This window comes from Halyomorpha halys, unplaced genomic scaffold (assembly GCF_000696795.3).
Source record: "Halyomorpha halys isolate HHAL.00 unplaced genomic scaffold, Hhal_1.1 Scaffold737.1, whole genome shotgun sequence".
Lineage (NCBI taxonomy): Eukaryota > Metazoa > Arthropoda > Insecta > Hemiptera > Pentatomidae > Halyomorpha > Halyomorpha halys.
Window position 1 is genome coordinate 337,374 of NW_027116386.1, and position 6,872 is coordinate 344,245.

Sequence of the window (6,872 nt, forward strand, 5' to 3'; positions counted from 1 at the left end):
AAGAATACAAATGTCTGATAACACTCAAATTAAATCTATTTTAATATACTATAAAATCACTTTGTTTAATATTTTCTTAGAAGTAGTATTTCTCATGATATTTGCTCAAATAAAATCACAAAATGTGGATTTCATGATGTTTTGAAAAAAAATTTCCTTTATAAAATAAAGGATCTCAGGAACTATTAGACGTACAGATGTTTATTAGGCCTCATATTTTAAAAAATTTACTCTACATTAAATAATGCATTAATATGCTTTTTTGTTGTTGTTGATAGTTTTTATGGTATAGTAACAATGTGAACTATTTTAATGGTTTGTAGCTCAGAATGAAAAAAATTGAAAACATTTTAGGTTTTTTTTGGAATAAAATAAAGTTCAGGGAATGTGCTCCTTAAATATTTGAATTTTTAATGACATTCAGTGAACCTTTGTTATAGTCTATGTAAATAACTCATATTTTTAAAGATCTCTCAAACTTTTTTGTATTTTCGACATTTTTATCGCCTCCTAATGAGGTTGGCAGAGTCATTAATTTTGACTCCTAACTGTATATGGTTTTCATTAAAGTAATATAAAAGTTGGTTGAAATAACTTGTTTTTTTAATCTCATGGGTTACTTGTCTACTACTGTTCGTGGAACGAAGTTGGAAAGGAGAAATCATACTACCAGTTTGATGTTAGTTTTGAATCATGTTGGAACTAAACTATTACTAAGAGTTTTAGAGAAATAATCTCAAGCCTACTGTAATCAAAAATTTAAATCGATAATGGGTCTAATTAATATCGAATTGTCGCTAATTATTTTCAATAATGAAACTTTTTGATGAAAGAAAAATGATTTACTCTTGATCGTTTTTCGTTTCATGATAATCAATAAATCTAAACGTCAATTTGACAAAAACATATTATTAGTCCTACCCGTATACGAGAATATTGCGAGTTAAGCAACAATAGATTATTGATCTATCTAACTTTTATCGCACTGAATTAAATAAAAGGTGAATCATTTACATGTGAATGACCTCACTCAATAGTTTATTATTTAGATAATAAGAAAAAGTTACATTAATTAAGTAAATGAAAAAAAAATATAATAACATGTAAATGATGATAATGGGGTGGTAAAAAAAATCATTTAATTTATGTTTAGTTTTTTCTAAATTAGATAATTCTTATAGTTATTATATTTGAATATATCTTTCTTGCATTTCGCGTATTTAAAATAAAACCTTTAACGGTCGTCTCGCCTACACTCTATATACATCCAATTTTCAGTAACTGGAAAGCTCTCAAATGAAACAAGTGGGTAGTCCTGATTTATTCTTTACTTATTTATTATTATTAATTTTCTTTTTATTTAATCTTTCTTGACCTTTACTTAATCTTATTTATTTTCGATCCTTTAGTGTGTTTAATTTTGTTTTCCCATATCTGCGTTTCTATTTTTACGTGTTATTACATCTCCTGTACATTTTCAACCTAATTGTTTTTTATCATTGTATATTTTATATTAATACTACTTGTATTTCTTTTTTTCGTTCATTTTTATATAATTTTCTTTTCACAGATAATTTTAAACATACCTTAATTTACTTTTTTGTATCTTATTATCCTACTGTGTAAAAATATTTTTAGTTGTTTTTGTGTATTTTTAGCCCTGATGAAGCACTACAAGTGGGGCGAAACTTCGGCAAATAATAGTTGTTGCTATTGTTTGTTTTTTGTTGACTGCACCCCTGACCATCTTCCTTATAATGTAAAAACACATCTAATTTACAGAACATCCTGAAATAAACTTTTTTTCAGATATCATCATTCATTTTAATTTTTTTATCTACCTCTGAGTGTTATTTAAATGAATTGTTGATAAGAAATTAAATTTTATAACTTAACTACTTTTGCGACCGATTTTAACCACCAGTGGAATTCAAACTTCTTATGATCCACGTTCCTATATTTAAATCATTAATTTTATTATTGAGAGAGGGCGAGGAAACTATAAAACTACATTGAAAAAATCTAGTAAATAACTAGATAAAAATAAATAAGGATAAAACAAAATATATAGTTAGCAGTAGAAACGAGAGAAATTTCGATGTTATAAATATAAGAGGGAATATATTTGAACTAGAAAGGTTCAAGAATTTAAGTTCTATGATAATTAGAAAAAAAACAACAATATGCAAGAGGAAATAAAATATTTTTCTATTTCAAAATTAGTTAGCTCGCGCCTTCTGTACATAAACTAAGTTAAAAGTAAAGTCAGAATTTACTGAACTATTATCCTTCCTACGGCTCTTCAAAAATGCAAAACTTTACCATTTATACTAAGATGAACAGAGCCTTAAGGTTTTTGAAAATAAAGTATTACGTAAACTATTCGCACCAAAAATGGATGATGAATCTAGAAGGCTACACAAGGCTAAATTGAGGGAACTACACCCGGTAAATATAATTCAGGTTATAGCATTGCGGTAAATACGATGGGCTTAGTAATGAACGGATCTTTAAAATCTTAATTAACACTGAATCGATGGGTAGACCGAAGCGTAGGTGGAAGGATTGCCTCAAGATTGGGTAGGTTGGGTATAGCCTGACAGCGATTGGTAGTGTCGACAACGAGCCTTCGGGTTCGCCTTTATTATCATTTTTATTATTAAAAATTTTATTTTACATTGTAAAAATCAGGGCCGATTGAAAGTTTACTCTAATGAAGCAAAAATGTATGCATATAATGAATATAAACGGTTTTCTTTTTATGAATAGCTGATGAATAAAATTGACGCTAATGTAGAAAAATGAAAAATAAACGTTGAGGTGAGCGGAGAAAAAGGCTGGATAAACGGAAGGTTAGGAACTGACTAAAGAAAGGGGACCCTGGAAACTGCCCAAAAAAGCAATGGCCTGGAAAAGTGAAGGTAGACAAAGCAGTGGTCGCTGGAGATAAAAGCTCTGGAGAATGGTGGAGTCCGATAGTGGAGGGGGATCTTCAACCTCCAGTCTATAGGATCTCCTCTATCTCCTCGTATATATTAGTTTTATGTGTTGGTTCTATTATCGTTATCGCAAATAATGAGCTCATCGCTATAAAAAGAAAATGAAAGGAGTTAATATGCATGCTGGTATCAACAATCCTTACCTACATACAATCCTCCAAGACTTCGGGGAAGGAAAAAAAAAGATATTTCATACAAATTGATGACTCAACTATAGAGTTGGGGAAATAACAAACGACTGCTGTTTTTAAACGTTACAAAAAGTTCATTTTTTGTTTTGTGCTCCATATCTTTAAAATTACGAAAAACAATATGAAGCTTAAAAGAACATCCTAACTTATCGTTTAAAGATTACCGAGATACAGATTTTCAAAAAGGAATATTTTTTTTTTTCCAAATAACGAAAAATGAATATTTTGTAAGTTTATTTTAGTAAATATGATTGAAACTACTCGTAGTTGTCTTATGAACTGATAAGTACGGAAAAAAAAATCAATAAAATATTATTTATGATACAAAAAAAATAACACATTAATCCTTTGATATCTTGTCTCATCCATATTTTTTCAGGATATGTTTTGTAATTTTTTTTTTCAATACTTCTTTTGAAATACATCTAAAATGATGTGTTATTTTTTTTTAAATCGTGCATACATTTTTTTGCATTACGAGGTATCTCTGCCGATATGTATTTTATTTTCAACACAAACTTTTCACGTTGAATGAAAGTGAAAATTCATTTTGAAACATGTCAAAATAAATTAGGACTCAGAAATTCGAGAAAACTTGTTCGATGCACATATTTTATGAAAGAATGAAAAGTGATGATGAGAAATAAAATTTGTGTTTGCGTTATAGAGGTGTTCAAATACCTTTGCCGGGAACTTAATGAAATAGCCAATTAAGAGGTGTCCGTTAAGAGAAGTTACACTATATTTTTTATGTAGTGTATATTAATAAGTATAATTGAATAGTTTTAATATTTATAAAGAATCTATAAGGATGTTTACGCTTTGAACAGCATGAGTTGTAGGGTCTTGTTTTATAGCTGCCAGGTCATTATGGGATCACCTGGAATGAAAAGGCAGACTAGCTATAAAGACAGGTCAAGTCATAATATCATCAAAATTCTACATTTTATGTGCTTTTAAAATTAAATAAATAACAGGTAAGGAAAAAAAAAACATCATCAACATTGAAAGATGTTATTTCTTGGATCAAAGAAATTTGATGCCAAAGGTGGCTAGACGAATGGTTCATCACGAGAGAAAACAAATTAAGAATGGTCCAACAGATAGTGAAACGTCCAACCAGAAACTTGAATCTGCTACAGACGGAAAATGTATTAACCCGCCTTCGGTAAGGCTATGGCCTATGCCTAAGTATGTTCAACTCACCCACTGTCATCTCATGAAAAAAGAAAATACACCGATGTGTCGCTACTGCTGAAACGACCTCACCGTTAGGCACATTCTTACTAAATGTGTTGCTCACGAATCCCACCGATTCTCTTCAGATTTACAGGAGATGATGAGAGAAGACACCACAACAACATCAAAACTTTTTCACTTTTTAAAAATAATTAATATCTATGATCTCACATAATCTAACATTATTTCCACCATGTATAAGTGGATGCATAATTTAATATAGTAATTTACTCAATGCGTCAATTCTAATTGTAACTTTATAAAATGTAAATTATAATTGTTAATATGTAATTGTAAATTTGTAAGTTTCTCACTTTGTAATTGTAACTTTGTGAACATGTCAATTGTAATCTACTTTGTAAATCCAGTGTAATTGGCCCTTGTGATCGAAACATTTGAATAAGTAAAAAAAAATAAAAGATGTATACTCACACAATCTCTGCTATTTCATTCGTTTTACCTTTATTTCATTTAATTGGAATAATCTCCTTATGATTTATGATTTGTTAGAGGATTTATTTTATTTTTTTTATCATTACCTTTTTTGTTGGTTTATTTATTTATATTCTGTATCCGATAATTCTGATTTCCGTTTAATCTTGTAAATAAGTATATTAACAGTAACAGTGCCTGTTAGTTTACTTGTATTTGATCCTTTATCATTTTTTTTTTAATTATAAGTTAGTTACCATTTATAATATGATGTATGTTTTTTTTTATTTGTTCTATTTTTACTTTATATATTCTGTTAATTAGTGTTGTTTATTTTTTATCTTATCAATTTCATTATTGTAATTATACTTATGAAGGTATATAATTTTATTTTTATTTTGAAAATTTTGTATTTTACTCTAAGGCTCGAAAGCCTAATTTTGACTCCTGTAATATTATTATGAAGGAATAAATAAGGTATATTATTATATTATAAAACGAGGAGTTGGGTAATGCATTATGGCATCTTTATTGCTACCTTTTTCCTCATATTACTTATTACTTAATGATTGGGAGATGGGAGAGGATTAATTAAGAAGAAAGGGGTCGATAATTTATGATAACATTGCTTCTCGAAAAGGAAACCGTCTTTGTTCTCGAATGAAAAGGACTGAGGCCGGAACCATTAATCTAAGGGGTAGTAATTTCTTACTATATATACCTCCTTCAATGGCCCCGTCACCATTAGGAGTAAACTTGCCATAGATCGAGCATGCTAATTAGAATTCCATTAAAATAGAGCTTTTATAGTTAGAGAATGATTCATTCATGAATAATTTGGTACAGGTGGATCAGAAAGTTTTCTTGTACGGAGGTGAGCGTCCTTTATTGGGACAGGTGGCCGCATGGGATAGCAAACTTTTCGACGGGCCGCAAGTCATAACATAGTTTTCGGCAAGCTTGGTATTTGTTTAATAATTTAAATTTAGGCTATACTAAACAATTTATAATAAATTAATTAATTTTTTCTGGTCTTATTGTAAACATCATTGTAAATTTATTTAAACGGTTTAAAAATAAAAAATATTCTTCATTTTAAAAGTACATTCTCTAATTAGATATTGACAAACATATTTAATATACATAAGACTAGAATTAGAGTACTTTAGGGAAAAAAAGAATAAAAAACAATTGTAAGGTTGAATTGCTTTAGATTGATGTTTTCGATTTACCAAATCTTAGGTTGTTGAAGGGACATGTCATATAACTGGTATGAATTTATCTCGTTGCATGTTTTTTTGTGGAACTGATGCTTGAATTGGCAAAATTTTGAGCCTGTAGTTAACTATTATAATGCGAGTAACTCGAGTCTTTGTTTTGTAAACGTATTACATAATTACTTTTATTAAAAAAAAAATAAAAATCCTAATAGTATTGACAAAAAAATACTAAGAAATATCCGTTTGCCGGAGATAAGGAAGAAGTTTTACATCAAATAATATATATCCGAAACAGTTTGTAAATTTGTTTTAACTTTTTCAGGCTTCCTTCATTTTTCTTTTATTGTATGGTACATTGTTTTATATTAACACTTTTTTTAGTTTAATATTTGTTATATAGGATAATTTGTTGATCAAATGAAATAGGGGTTGTGAAATAGAAGGGAAAAAAAAAAGGAATAAATTGAAAAACTTGTAGTTAGTTTGTAGACTGGTTTTCATTGTAAAAGAGAAGTAAAAGAAAACTGTGAAAAAAAAAATGTTATCTTTCTATTATATTATATTATATGATATAAAAATATGTAATTTATATATGTCCAGTCACGGATTGATCAGTATGCTGTGCAATGTAGCAACCCGATGTATTTCGGTAGCATGAATGAATAAAGTATTTCTTTCTCTTTAGTTATATATTCTATTTATAAAGTTAAGTATTTGATTATTAAATGAAATAAGGACTGGTTATCAGTAATAAAAAAAATGATTTGTATTTTTAATTTAATATATTTATA